The sequence below is a fragment of the Canis lupus genome, chromosome 13 (assembly GCF_011100685.1).
Source record: "Canis lupus familiaris isolate Mischka breed German Shepherd chromosome 13, alternate assembly UU_Cfam_GSD_1.0, whole genome shotgun sequence".
Lineage (NCBI taxonomy): Eukaryota > Metazoa > Chordata > Mammalia > Carnivora > Canidae > Canis > Canis lupus.
The window spans coordinates 62,528,416-62,544,040 of record NC_049234.1 but is presented as its reverse complement, the minus strand read 5'-3'; the positions used below and the strand labels follow the sequence as shown (position 1 = coordinate 62,544,040).

The 15,625-nt window shown below is 35.9% G+C and overlaps 1 protein-coding gene across 4 annotated transcripts in view; it reads left to right on the top strand.

Moving 5' to 3' along the window:
- Positions 1-15,625, top strand: part of ADAMTS3 (ADAM metallopeptidase with thrombospondin type 1 motif 3) — a 261,316-nt gene that overhangs the window by 55,335 nt on the left and 190,356 nt on the right. The window contains exon 2 of one of the 4 annotated variants that reach the window (XM_038556300.1): positions 600-642. The exons of the other annotated variants lie outside the window; for them this stretch is intronic. The gene's annotated coding sequence lies outside the window, so the exon portion shown is untranslated. The remainder of the gene's footprint in view (positions 1-599; positions 643-15,625) is intronic. 4 annotated transcript variants of the gene reach the window in all.

Here is a 15,625-nt window from a genome sequence, read left to right as displayed (position 1 = left end):
GCAACAGCAGTGTATTGGATGATGTGGAGAAATTCTAGAAGACTGCATTTTTTTAAACTACAGATCTTGTTCCCCGGTTTTAGTGTTTGTTGTCATGAAAATAATCACAAACCCGCATGCCTGAGGCTTAATGAAAACCTGGTGGCTGCAGAAATAATCAGAAGTATAACATGTACATTTCTCTTTTTAACCCATTTCATCTAACTTAACATTTTACAAAGTACTTTCAGGAAGTCTTTGAGCATTCCAATCCCATGCAGATACTCAGTTTTTTAAAAAAATTTTTGTTATGTGGGAAATAGATAAAAGAAGGAGAAAGAATTGGAAGGAAATGACATTTATAATCTAGCATTTTTCAAGCTGAAGAGAATTTGAGAGGCCTTCTACTTTTAGAAATTGATTCTCTAGCAGCCATTCGGCTCTCTTTTGTTGCTTGAGCATCTTTTAGATGCCCACCTTCAAGCAGAGCTGTAATCAGAATAATAGCAATAACCCTCGCCACCACTTTTTGCACGCTTTGTGCCATTATAGGAATGGTGATATCTTCACCATCAGCAGCAAGTCCTAGCTTTTCCTAATACAATTTGTGGGCCTTACAGATTTGTGTGAGGAGCCTTGGAGATCCACCTCATTTCTGCTAAGGTAAGTATAGAAATTCAAGGGAATTGAATTTTCCTGGACTCATCTCTGGTCTGGTGTAGGAATGTAGAGCAGATGCAGTGACTCAAATGTAACTCCATCTGTGCCTTAATGAGATTCAGACACACTCATCTGTCTTTTGTTCTTCTGCTTTAAGCCTGTCCTACTCAGGCAGTATTCTGGTAGGACAGAGGGTCTGTCTTTTGAGTTTTGAAAAGGTAAAGGTAGTTGTTTGTTTAATGAATGATATTGAAAAAATTACATGTATGTATAATTTTTAATATGCGTACATTCTTTAGAAAGGATAGCTTTTAGGACATCACTGCAAGAATTTCACACAGAAGGGAAAACAAGGCTAGTACCCTTGTATATAATAACATGCATTATAATTTAGTGATTTAGTGTTAGGTTTCTAAAGATTTATTCTTAAAAAAAATATTTATTCTTTTGCTTTTCTTTCTTACACATTACTGTAATTCCAGTGTGTTTAAGGGAGGAGAATAGGATTGGTTTAGACTGGATGTGGAAGGGGAGAAGGAGCCTAGGTTATTTTAGAATAGGAATGTGGCAGATAAATGCTGTATTAATGGGATTTGGGTATCCCTGTCCCCTCCCCTTTTGTGCAAATCATTATATTCTCGTTCAGTGAGGTGGATGCTTTAGGTATTGTAAACCTCTCTGAAAACCACTGTTAGCAACAAATTTGTTCTGTGCCTGACATCAGGGTTAAGCAAATGTGTTCTATGTCTACCTTGGAGACACATGAAGGGTGTGCTTCCTGGAATTCATTGTTAAGGGACTGTTATTCTTCTGAGAAGAAGAGAAATGAGAGAGGGAGAGGCTTACCACAAACAGAAATGAAACTAAAACTAAATGCTGACAGTGTTATGTAATCATGGAGCCATCACCACAGTCATGATAGAGAAAATGTTTCCTCATGTTAACCGTCAGTACTCTTCTTCCACCTCCAGCAACCACTGACCTGTTTTTTTTTTTTTTTGCTATAATTTTGCCTCTTCTAGAATTTTATACAAATGAAATCATACTAGATATTTTGTGCGTGTGAGTTTGGGTTCTTTCAATTATCATCTTGAGATTCAGCCAGGCTATTCCTGAATCCATAATTTGTGTATTTTTACTGCAGAATACTATTCCACTGTATAGATACATCAAAATTTGTTTATCCATTCACCACTTAAAAGACATTTAGATTCTTTGAATTTTTTGGCTATTACAAATAAGGCTGCTGTGGACGTTAGGGTAGAAGTCTTTGTATAGACAGGTTTTCTTTTCAGTTAAGTAAATATTTAGGAATAAAATTATTGGATCATCTAATAAGTGTATATCTAACACCATAAAAAACCGCCAAACCATTTTATGAACTGGCTTCACCACTTTTCTTTGCTCATAGCAAAGTAAGAGAGTTCCAGTTCCTCTACATCCTTGCCAACATTAGGTAATGTCAATCTTTTAAATTTTAGCTATTCTTGTGAGTGTATAGGGATATCTCATTAAGTTTTTTTTTTTAAAGATTTTTAATTTATTTATTACACATACACACACACACACACAGAGTGAGAGAGACAGAGAGAAGAGAGAGACACAGGCAGAGGGAGAAGCAGGCTCCATGCAGGGAGCCCAACGTGGGACTCGATCCCTGGTCTCCAGGATCATGCCCTGGGCAGAAGGCGGTGCTAAGCCGCTAAGCCACCGGGGCTGCCCCTCATTAAGCTTTTGATTATTTTTATTGCTGTAATGACTGTGATGATGCTGAGGATTTAATCCATAAGTGTACTTGTCATTATATATCTTCTAATATGATTTGACTGCAAATCTTCAATGCCAGTTTAAAAAAAAGAGGTCTTTTTGAATTTAAGAAATATTTTATATTCTGGATACAAATATTGCATTTTCTTCTGTCTGTAGATAGCCTTTTCATTTACTTAGTTTTTTCAAAAGAGCAGAAGTTTTTCATCTTGCTGTATGTTTTATTGATATTTTCTTTTATATTTATGCTTTTGGTGTCTTATTTAAGAAATCCTTGACAAACTCAAAATACTTTGTGTCCTAGAAATTTTTGGAGCTTTAGTCTGCATACTAATCTATTTAGACAGGTTTCTTCCACTTTATTATTTTTTGCAAAATAGTTTCAGCTACGCACATTATGTGTGATTTTAATTTTGTAATTGTTTTGACAAGCATAATTTCTTGGACAACTTTGTAGTTAGCCTTAACTTCTGGCCAAGTTTGTTTTATATATATATATATATATATATATAATGTATGGTTGTAAATTCATACACTTATCACATTGAATGTGTTACTGTATACAAAACTCTTAATGCTTTATTCTCAAATGCTGGGTTGAAAAATATTTTGAAAGCCTTTTAAAGTATATATCTTTATAAAGTAATATTCAGGATGATGATGGAAATTGTTTATATTGTTATGATAAAAATGACAGTATAATGTTACTCAATGTATTTAATGGTTTATTTGCAGAGGGAGAGAGGAGGAAGGTTCTCATACCATTCTTCCCTTTAAAATTTTGTTTATTGGCTCTATAAAAAAATTAATATTTCAGGTAGTATATACTTTTTCATTATCTTTTAAAGGATGATCCTGTGTCTTAAATAGTTTGTGACACATAATTAAAAAAAATAGGAACAGAAGCCTGCCTTTCTGTATAGAATTTAAAGTAATCACATCTATTTCTATAAAAAAAAATGCTGTTTGGATTTTTTTTTGAAGATTTGTATATTTGCATTTTTTTTGAAGATTTGTATATTTAATTTAGGGAGAGAGAGAGAGAGAAAGTGCATGAGGAAGGGGCGAGTGGAGGGAGAGAATCCCAAGCAGATTCCCTGCTGAGTGTAGAGCCCAATTTGGGGCTCAATCTCACCAATATGAGATCATGACCTGAGCGGAAATCAAGATTCTGATGCTTAACTGACTGAGCCAGGTGCCCTGTTGCTTGGATTTTGTTAGGAATTATATTGAAGTATATAAAAATTTGTAGGAAATTGCCATCTTTACTATGTTGAATCTTCAATCTATGATCACAGTGTGTCTTTCCATTTATTTAGATTTTTAGAAATTTATTTCATCAGTATTGTGTAGTTTTCAGCATACACGTCCTGTACATATTTTCTTAGATTTACACTTACTAGTATTTTATCTTTTTTTTCCTCCTCAGTGGGTGGTTGTAAATGGTATTGTATGTTTTTTTTTTTTAAATTTTAGTGTCTACACATTCATTGCTTTTATAAAAATATAATTGATTTTTGCATGTGTATTTTGTATCATGTTACCTTGCTAAACTTACATGTTACTTCTGAATTTTTTTATAGATTCCTTGAGTTTTTCTACATAGACAACCATATCATCTGGAATTAGGGGCAGTTTTATTTCTTCCTTTACAATTTGCATGTCTTTTATGTCCTCTTTTTGAACTGTATTAATAAATAAGAGTGCTGAGAACAGACATCTTTGCCTTGTTCTTAATCTTTTTTTAATTTTTTTAAAAGATTTTATTTATTTATTCATGAGAGAGAGAGAGAGGCAGAGACAGAGGCAGAGGGAGAAGCAGGCTCCGTTCAGGGAGCCCAACATGGGACTCGATCCCAGGTCTCTGGGATGAGGCCCTGGGCTAAAGACAGCGCTAAACTGCTGTGCCAGCCACCGGGCCCCACCTTGTTCTTAATCTTAAAGGAAAAGCCATTACCATTAAATATGTTACAATTTTACTATTAAGTATATTTTACCATTAAGTATAATGTGATTTAAAGGTTTTTTGAAGATACTGTTTATCAAATTGAGGAAGTTCCCTTCTGTTCCTATTTTTCTAATCATTTTTATCATAAATAGGTGTTGAATTTTTTGCCTCAACTGATAGGATCATGTGATTTTTCTTTTTTGTCCTGTTAATGTGGAGGATTTTAGTAGTTGATAAATTTTCAAATATTGAACCAGCCTTGCATCCCTGGAATAAACCTCTTTAGTTCATGTTGTATAATTTTTTTAAAAGGTTTTATTTATTTATTCATGAGAGACACACAGAGAGAGAGGCAGAGACACAGGCAGAGGGAGAAGCAGGCTCCATGCAGGAAGTCTGATGTGGGACTCGATCCCAGGACCCTGGGATCACACCATGGGCCAAAGGCAGGCACTAAACCGCTGAGCCACCCAGGGATCCCTCATGTTGTATAATTTCTTATATTGCTATATTGTTAAATCCTGTTTGCTAATATTCTGTTAAGAATGTTTGTATCAATATTCACAAAGATGCTGACTGATATGGAGGTTTTTTTTTAATTTTTTAACTTTGGCTTTGGTATCAGAGTAATTAGCTTCATAAAATGAACTGAAGTGTTCCTCTTTTGTCTTTTGGAAGAGATTGTGTGAAATTGGTATTAATTCCTCTTTAACCATTTTGAGGAATTCTTCAGTAAAACTTTCTAGGCCTTATAGATTCCTGTGTGTGTGTGTGTGTGTGTATTTTAAAGTTATGAATTTAATTGCCTTAATAGTTATAATACTACTTAAATGATGTCTTTCACATTGGATGACTTGTAATTTATGTTTTTTTAGAAAGTTTATTTTGTGTACATTGTCAAATTTATGTTTATGGAGTTCATTGTATTCCTTTATTATCTTTTGATGTCTGTAGGGTCTTATTCCATTTCTGATATTAGTAATTTGTGTCTTCTCTTTTTTTCATTTTCAGTCTTTCTAGAGACTTGTCAATTTCATTGATGTTTTCAAAGAACGAACTCGTTATTTCATTGATTTTTCCTCTTGTTTTTCTCTGTTCATTTCATGGATTTCTACTCTTGATTTTTTCCTTCAGTCTACATGCTTTGGGCTTATTTTACTTGTCTTTTTTCTAATTTCTTTAGGTAGGAGCCTAGATTATTGATTTGAGACTTTTCCTCTTTTCTAATATGTTTATTTCATGCTATAAATTTCCCTCTTTGTCCTGCTTTGGCTGAGTCCCACAAATTTTGATATGTTGCATATTCATTCAGTTCAATGTATTTTTTTTTTTTTTACAGATTTTATTTATTTATTCATTAGAGAGACAGAGAGAGAGAGGCATAGACACAGGCAGAGGGAGAAGCAGGCTCCACGCAGGGACCCTGATATGGGACTTGATCCTGGGACTCCAGGATCATGCCCTGGGCTGAAGGCTGGCGCTTAACCGCTGAGCCACCCAGGGATCCCCCCAGTGCAATGTATTTTTTTAAATTGCCCTTGAGATTTTCTCCTTGATTCATGGATATATATATTTTTTAATTTAAAGATTTAGAGAGAGAGTGTAAATGAGAGAGACGGACAGAGAGAGTGTACAGGCCGGTGTGGGAGGTGGGGAGTGGCAGAGGCTGAGGGAGAAGCAGATCCCCCGCTGAGCAGAGAGCCTAACATGGGGCTGGGGCTTGATCCCAGGATCCTGGGATCATGACCTGAGCCCACGGCAGATGCTAAACCGACTGAACCACTCAGGCACCCTGACTCATGGATTATTTATAATAATTGTTTGGTTTCTAAGTGTTTGGGTGATATTCCTGTTATTTATGGTTTTATTTCATTGTAGTCAGAAAACACACCACACAGTCTGATTTCAATTATTTTAAATTCACTGAGGTTTTTTTTTTTTGGACCAGAATATGATTTATCTTGTATATATCCTGTGGCTCTTGAAAGTATGTATATTTTGCTGTTCTTGGGTGGAATGCTGTATAAATATTGATTAAATCCTGTTGGTTGATGGTGTTGTTGAGTTCTATTATATCTTTGCTGATTTTATTGTAGCTGTTTTGTCAGTTCTTGCAAGAGGTGTATTGAAGGTGGCAACTCCAATTGTGGATTTGTCTATTTCTCCTTTCAATTATAATCAGTTTTGCGTAACATATTCCACAGTGCCGTTATTTGTTGCATATATGTAAAATGGCTACATTTTCTCGATGGATTGATGATTTTATCATTATATAATATCCCTTTCTGTGTCTGGTAACTTTCTTTGTTCTGAGGTCTACTTTATTGGATATTAATACGGCCACTCCTAATTTCCTTTGATTGATGCTTACATGATATAAGCATGTAAGCATCATGCTTTTTTTTTTTTTTTTGCTTTCAACTTGCATATATTGTTATATTTGAAGTAAGTTTATAGACAGCTTGAGTCAGCATATAGTTTGGTTGTGTGGGTAGAGGGAAGAATGCTTCATTCTTCTGGGTAGAAGGTGGGAGTTTGGGCTTCCCATGTGATCCCCACTGGTAACACAGGGGCCTGGGGAGGGGCTGGTTACTGACTAGTGGAGGTGAAAGTCCTAGCTCCTCACTTGGCTTTTTCTCACACATCAGCTGGAATGTTGTGGTGACTCATCGTAGCATTGAAAGAAGGGAAGTCCAGGCTCTTTACTTGGCCTGTGTTAGTGTGGGTATGTGTGGGGCCACAGTTTTTTCCTGTGGTATTTGGCTGGAGTAGTGCTGTCATTATATAAGATTTTCTGTCTTCTGAGGTTGACTTTCTCCTGGTCCTTTGGCTGAAGAAGCAGTGTCTTGTTGGGGCTTTTGTTTTTTTGTCTGTACCTATTTTTTACAACTTGCCAGCTTTTCTACTCAAAGTCTGGAGTATATGAGGCAAAATGAAAGCCTGACATCTCCCCATGGATCCTGAGGTCTCTAGCCAGTTTCTTTCGTCTCTGTCTTTACAGTCTTGTTTGTTGTGTAGATAATGTCTAGGGTATTCAGTTGTACTTCATGGAGAGAATTCCTAGGTGCAGTAGCAGTCTGTCTACCCTATCTTCCTGAATGTGGAAGTCTATAATCTGCTTTTTTAACAAGATCTCTAGGATCTGTTACTTTGAGTATACATGTTGAATAGCGAGGCTCTGCATAAGTTTATCATTTATTTGCTAATAGTGACATTCAATTCTTCTTAGAGGTTTGGAGATGGAGTACCAAGTTACCTTTGTTGTAAATGACAGATTTTGTTTCGCTGTACTTTATGCTAAATTTTAGATGAATTTTTTCCTAACCCATATTCATGATCATCAAATATTACAACAAAGTCTGTGGTACCTCAGATTGATCAAGGTTTTAATATGAAACAAATAACTAGCCAGTTTCCTGAAGCATGTAAGTCATTCTGCAGCTATCAGTGTGGACTATTTATGAATAAAGAATTACTCTTACCCCTCGTCTTGACTATTTTATGTGAGGCAGTTGTTATTCTCAGGAGAGCACTTGGTAGCACAACTTTGATTTTTCTGTGATACCTTGGGGGGTTCGGTAGAACTGCAAAATGAAGCAATACTCTCCTTGAATGGAATCCAATCTTAATACCTTTCTTCAAATATATATTGGGGAAGGCACAAGATAATATTGGTAAAGTCTTAACTTGGAAGGAATTTATAACATGAACTACTAGGTTAATTAGTCTGTTTTGGTGAAAACAGTAAGAAAACAAACTGCTTTTCATGGAAGAAGAAACTTATGAGTAGCTTTTATGTTTAAGAGCACTGTTGATATTTCCTTAACACACTGTATAAACCTACAATGAATTGCTTTACGTGTTAAGGAGATTTCACGAGGGAGCTTTCTGTATTTGGCAGGTGTTCTGCTATAACGGAGGATAACATTTTATTTTCAGAAGAAAAATGGTCAGTATGTAGTTTGTTTTTTATAGGCGTCTTTTCTCCTATGGGGCATAAAATTTTGGCCTTGACAAAAAACAAGACATGTAATGGAATTGAGAATGCATACATATCAGACTATTTATAAAACCATTATTTCTCCTTCTCTTTGTCATTTATGTTGTCAAGCCTCATCTCATTTTTTTCCTGTACCAAGATTTCCAGATGTGATGACATACTATCACTTTCTGCAACTCAGTTCTCATTTCTAGGTCTTCCATATATTTATTTTAGGAGTTTTAAGTATCTGCTTTATGTTGCATAGTTTTTGACCTTCTAGCTTCAAACTACAGGGAAAAGTGATCTCTCCTGGTAGCCCTCTGTAGTGGGTGAGTGGGGAATCTTGGTTTCTCTAGCCAGTGGTTCTCAAATATTTTATCTTGGAACTCTTACACTTTGAAAAATTATTGAAAACCTCAGAGACTTTGTTTATGTACATTGTGTTTATCTGCATTTGCCATATTAGAAATTAAAGCTGAGAAAATGTTAAGAGACTGATTAATTTATTTAAAATGACAAGAATAAAGCTACTATAACATAAATAATTTTTTACAAATATAGCTTTATTTTCAAAGACAGAAAACAAATGGAGAGAAGAGTGGCATTGCTTTTCATTTGTTCAAATCTCTTTAGTATCTGTCCTAATAGAAGATTGCTAGGTTTTTATATCTGCTTTTGCATTTTAAAATGCTGTTTTGGTTGACATAAATGAAAATTTGTTCTTACAAAGATATGCAGTTAGAAAAGAAAGAAGTGTTTTAATAGCCTTTTCAGAAAATTGAGGATATTCTTTTATCCTAAGTATAACTCAACAAATGGTAGCATTTTAAAAGGTTAGTTGCAATGTGAAATCTGAAACCATATCAAATATTTTTGTACTCTGTTATATTAAAATCCTTGTTGCACTTTCAGTGGATCACTTAGCTGTTCACGATTTTGCAGTTTTGTTTGGAACATACTGGTTCACTTAGTTATGAGATATTACAATATTGATATTTATTTATATATTCACAGATCAATTCAGAAACAGTCTTTCAGTGTTGGGGGGCCGCAAGCTCACAGTGGCAGATAAAAACATTCTAAAATTCGCATTTTCACTTGAAAGCCTCAAGTTTATCATTGGCAACAAGTCCAGTCCATTGTTTTCCTTGAAGAGGCAGGCTCACTTTATTCGCTTTCAAGATGTTTGCCAAATATCCAAGTTTGAATAACTGTAATTTATGTAAGTTGTTATTTTAAGTGAAAGTTATGTTCCATGAAAAAAGTGGCTAGTTCAGGTCACACTTCAAACAATTGCATAAGTGATCTTCCTTGAGATATTTCTTATGTTCTGGTATGCAATACAAGTGTGGTATGGTTGTGCCCTTCCTGTTTATGTCTCAGACTATTAAGAATTTTGTACTTAAGGCTAAATATTTAATAAAATCAACTCTTACTGCTTTATCAGGACACCGTTAAGTTCAGCTGGCTTTAAAAAATTATTATTATTACTGTAAGTGTGTGGTAGTAAAGAATATAGTGACTATTAGTGGAGTTTGGTGCCATTGCCTACATTCATGCTAAGATGCCAGAAGTTTCACTCACCATTGCTTTTGCACTGGTAGTGCAAATACCAATACAGTAAAAAAAAAAGACAAAAACATCTGCATATTGTAATGAGAATAGTCTTGACCTTGCAGAACACCTTTAAGAGAATGGGTCTCCGGATCTCCAGGGGTTCATGGACCAGCCTTTGAGAACCACTGCTCTAAGTTGTGGATATATAAGAGAATAGGTATATTGTTAAACAATTATTAGTATTATTATTTAATTTGAAATGTAGAGGAATTTCTAAACAAACAGGCTTGGTAATTAATTATACCCATGAGAAAATGTAGCAAACAAAGTCAGAAACCAAGACAGTGTAGCTAATCCATTTTGTCTATAAAATAAGTCAGGGGATATGCTGAAAAGGCTAGAATATGAATGATCAGAGTGAAACCAGCAAGAGAACCAGTATCTTCTGCATGGACTAAAATGATATAGAGCATGAGCCCTTCCCAACTTGCCCTTCTCATCTTGTACACAAATTAGAAGTCTCCAAGCAAGAGTATCTCAGAAAAGACAGCCCGCAGGGAGAATGCTTGGGAGGGGCAGGCCGAGAGACCTGTGGATGGCAGCCATTGAGATGTGAGGGGTGATGCTGCAAGAAGGGAAGGAAGTGGATTTTATTAAAGGTCTGCTGTGTGTGTGCCAGGCACTGTGCAAGGCACTTCACATATATTGCTTTTCAGTTCTCATAACAAATTTATGAAGTCACTATTATCAGCCTCATTTTGGAGATGGTGAAGAGGAGCCTCAGATGTTAAAAAACTAGCCTGAGACTACATTGCTCCTGTAGGTTGCACTTGGAATTCAAACCATCGCCTTTTCACTCCAGTATGGCGATCTTCATATAAGTATTCATAAGCCCGTTGGACTTCACTGTTGACTGGTCCATTGTTAGTATATCTGCCTTATAAGCATATTTCTAAATATACATACATACACTTCAGGCTTAATTTTTACCTTCCTGAGTAAAACAAACACAATTTTGTATTCATTCCTCCACTAGGGGGGGCAAGAGTGCTAATTTGTTAGGTAGATAATGATTGAATGATCGATAGGATTTATTTGTATGTCCTGTAGGAAATTATACATGGAAACCGCTAAACATTTATCTAATGATTATTCCTAGGAGGAAAGATGCTATGCTATCTTCTTACCAAAATCTAGCAGATTGCTTTTACTCCCTAAATACAAAAAATAAATGATGTGTAGTTTAACTCAAAACTGTGACTGGCATTTGAAGAGGGGAGGATCACGTCAAGTGGATTGGCAAAATTAGCAGTAAACCAAGCCAGGAAGATTCAAATTCTAGTCTCAAGTTTGTTTGCTTTTTTATTTTAATACATATGAAATTTAAGCTTCTTAATTTAACATTGTTATGATCTGTTTAATGCTGTGGTGTCTGAAAGAAGTGATACGATTTTCCTAAGACATTATTTAAACCTTAAAGAAAAGTATTACATAACTTTCTGTGTTTAGATAATGTTTTTATTAATTAGCATTTTAATTTCAGATGTATCATTTACATATGGCTAGGCATGGAGGGTCCCTTAAAATAAATAATATATCTAGTTCCTTATTTATGTAATTGCCATGTGGGTAATTTATGGTAAAATTATGAAGCACTTTAAAAAATGAAAACTGTGAACTGTGAAAAAATTACATAACGTCTGCCACTAAAATATTTTTATTTGAAAAGAATTTTTGGCTATTGTCCTGATTTATTGTTCTTCAAGACTCCTGTAAACTCTGGGTGATGATTACTGTGAAAATAATTAGAAATTCCATAAGCATCATAACCAGGATAATTGTGAAACTTTGCCAGCCAAATTCTTACTCTGTATATCATGCATATTTTGTTGTTGTTGAGTTCTAGTTTGTAAATGAGAGGGTTGACAATAGTTATCATTTGACTATAGATACAATGAAGACTTTTCTTGAGATCTATGTAGATTTTTTTCAAATTTTGAAAATCTTTGAAGGTTTACTAAAATACTATATCTTTACATGATTCTAATTTTGAGAAGTTATGGCTGTTGGAGCCAATGGGCCAAGGTTCATAATCTCATTTGCTCTGGTAATACAGGTCATGTGATGTTGGGATATGTCTTAATCTTTTTGAACATTAGTATGTAATTGGACTATAGGGTTACTGTGTTGTGGTAGGCATTGAGGATACAAAGATGAATCCTTAGCTGTCCTGTCTTCAAGGATGGTAGTCTAGTGGGGGCACTGGACAAGAGAGCAAACCATTCCAATGAGAGGTGGTAAGGGCAGTAGTAAAGTGATGCCCACTTGCTACTGTGGCATCACCCAAAGGGTTACCAAGCTTAACTGGGATATAGTGCATGGATATGCTTCAGAGGAGGTAAGGCTTGGACTTAAAGGGCTAATAGGTGTAGAATTTGGGGAGCTAGGAAGAAGGAACATATTTTAAGCAGAAGAAATAGCATGGGATGTACCACGGTGGAAGAGGACAGTGTGACTTTTTTTTTCTTTACGTTTTGATTTTTTGTTTAATAATTTTACAACACCCAATGTTCATCACTACTAGAGCCTTCCTTAATCCATCCCCCATGTAACCCCACTCCGCCCATCTCCCCTCCAGAAACCCTTAGTTTGTTCTCTATAATTAAGAGTCTGTTTCCTGGTTTGCCTCTCTCAATCTCCATCTCTCTCTCTCTCTCTCTCTCTCTCTCTCTCTCTTTTAATATGTTCATGTTTTCATGTTTTGTTCTTAAATTCCATGAGTGAAATCATATGGTATTTATCTTTCTCTGACTTATTTCTCTTAGTATAATATTCTCTAGCTCTATCCATGTCATTGCAAATGGCAAGATTTCATTCTTTTTTTTATGGTTGAGAAATAATAACCCATAGTATATATACCACATCTTTATCCATTCGTCAATGGACATTTGGGCTCTTTCTCTATATTGGCTATTGTAGATAATATTGCTATAAACATTGAGGGTCATGTATCCTTTGAATTAGTATTTTTATATTCTTTGGGTAAGTACCTAGTAGTGCAATTGCTGGGTCATAGGGGAGTTCTATTTTTAGCTTTTTGAGAAACCTCCACACTGTTTTCCAAAGTGGCCATACCAACTTGCATTCCCACCAACAGTATAAGAGGGTTCCCTTTCTCCACATCCTTGCCAACTTCTGTTGTTTCCTGTGTTGTTAATTTGAGCCATTCTGACTGGTGTGATCATTGTAGTTTTGATTTCTATTTCCCTGATGTTGAGTGATGTTGAGCATCTTTTCATGTGTCTGTTAGCCTTCTGGATGTTGTCTTTATAAAAATGTCCATTCATGTCTTCTGCCCATTTAACTGGACTATTTATTTTTAGGGTGTTGAGTTTGAGAAGTTCTTTGTGTATTTTGGATGCTAACCTTTTGACAGACATATCATTTATAAATGTCTTCTCCCATTCCAAAGTTGCCTTTTAGTTTTATGGATTGTTTCCTTCACTGTGCAGAACCCTTGTTTTGATGAAGTCCCAGTAGTTCATTTTTGCTTTTGTTTCCCTTGCCTCAAGAGACCTAACACATTGCTACGGTTGATGTCAGAGGGGTTACTGCTGTGTTCTCCTCTAGGATTTTGGTGGTTTCCTGTCTTACATCTAGGTCTTTCATCTGTTTGGAATTTTTTTTTTCTTCCAGGATTTATTCTTGTGTTTGGTGTGAGAAAGTGGTCTAGTTTCTTTCTTTTGCATGTTGCTGTCCAGTTTTCCCAACACCATTTGTTGAAGAGACTGTCTTTTTTCCATTGAATATTCTTTCCTGCTTTGATAAAGATCAGTTGACCTTACAGTTATGGGTTCATTTCTGGGTTCTCTATTTTGTTCCATTCATCTATGTCTGTTTTTGTGTCAGCCACACTGTCTTGATCACTAGAGATTTATAATGTAACTTGAAGTCTGTAATTGTAATGCCTCCAGGTGTACTTTTCTTTTTCAAGACTGCTTTGGCTATTCAGAGTCTTTTGTGATTCCATACAAATTTTAGGATTGTTTGACTCTTTTAAATTATAAAAATATAGAGTGAAAATGGAATAATGCAGGGGAATAAGTTGGAGATCTACAATGGGGCTGACACCAGTGTTTCTTGAGACCACTTTTTTATGTTTAAATCTTGTCTAAATGATAGGAAGCTATTCATAACTTTTCTATAAGGAGTGACGTGATTTTGTATTTTTAGGACAGTTCTTGGTATCACACTGGGGAGAAGTCAGAAGATATTGCAGTAGATTCAGTGAGAAGTAGTATAGTCTGAGATAAGACTGTGTAAGAAGAGGCCAAAGGAGCCTAGGGGTGACTCAGGCTTCAGGTTTGGGTGACTGTATGGAAAATAAAGGAGAGGAGTAAGCTCTTTGGAAGGGGCTTTGAGCTGGAGATAGAGATTAAAACACAAGAAAACATAACCTTAAAATAATGTTTGAGTGCTTCCAGTGTGCCAGGGATACAGTAAGGTTTTTAATGTACTTAATTGTCTCAGTCTCCCCTTGAGGTATTACCATCTATCATTGAAAGATGAGAAAGCAGATTCAGAGGGGTCACATATCTGACCTAAGATTATAACTGGAAGTGATGGAACTTGGAATTGAGTCTAGGTCTATCCAACCCTAAAGTACAACCTTTTCTCACTCTATTACTTGGGAATCATCATACAGCTATGGTTGAAGTGATGAGTATAAATATAAATGGTCAGGAGGAGTATATAGACAGAGAAGAGATGATGGCCAAGGGTAGAACTTGGGCAAATAACACTAGATTAAATGGAACCCACTTAAATGGAGCGTCTTCTGTGTCTCTATGAAGATGCATTCAGAGAGGTAGGAGGCTAACTAGAAAAAGCATCATGGCCAGGACAAAAATGTTAGAATCATCCTTCAAGGCTCTCATTTTTTTCTCACCCTTACATCCTGTCCATCAGCAAATTCTTTTGGATTTGCCTTCAGAATATATGCAGAATCTGACCATATCCTCCTGTCTAAGCCACTCAACTCGCCTCTGCTCTAACAGGAAATCCTGTTAGCCTGTTCTTGTCCCTATCCTCTTTTCTCCACCCAGTAGTCAGTGCAATCAGATCATCACTCCTCTGATCACAACTATCCAGTGGTCTTTGTTGTCATTCAGAATTTAATCTAAACTACTATGGCCTACAAGGCAGCAATGACTGCCACAGGCTACCTCTCTAACCTCTCCTTCTACATCCTCCCCAGGGTCATATCACCAGCCACAAGCTAAGCATGCTCCTTTTTTGGACCTTTGGACCAATTGCCTGCCTGGAATGCTTTTTCCCTGATCTCTGTCACTATCGGAGTGATCCAACCCTCCCATCTGAGATAGCACTTTCCATTTTCCTGCTCTCCCTCTTCATTCTCTTTTTCTCCGTAGAATTCTTCATCACTGGACATATTAAACTTACTTCTTTGCTTTGTGTTAATCGCCCCCAAATCTCCATGTCTAAACTTTATGAAAGTAGAGATTTTGCCTTTTTTTTGTTCATTCCTCTATTTCCAGGATCTAGAATATAGTAAATGCTTAACAAATATTTGGATAAATGAAGGCAGCCAGACTGGCTTTTAAAAACAAGTAAATCAGATCATGCTGCCCCCTGCCCCCTGCTGTTCAACCTTTCCACCCCCATAGACTCCCATCATCATCAGAATAAAATCCAAACTCCTTTCTGTGGTT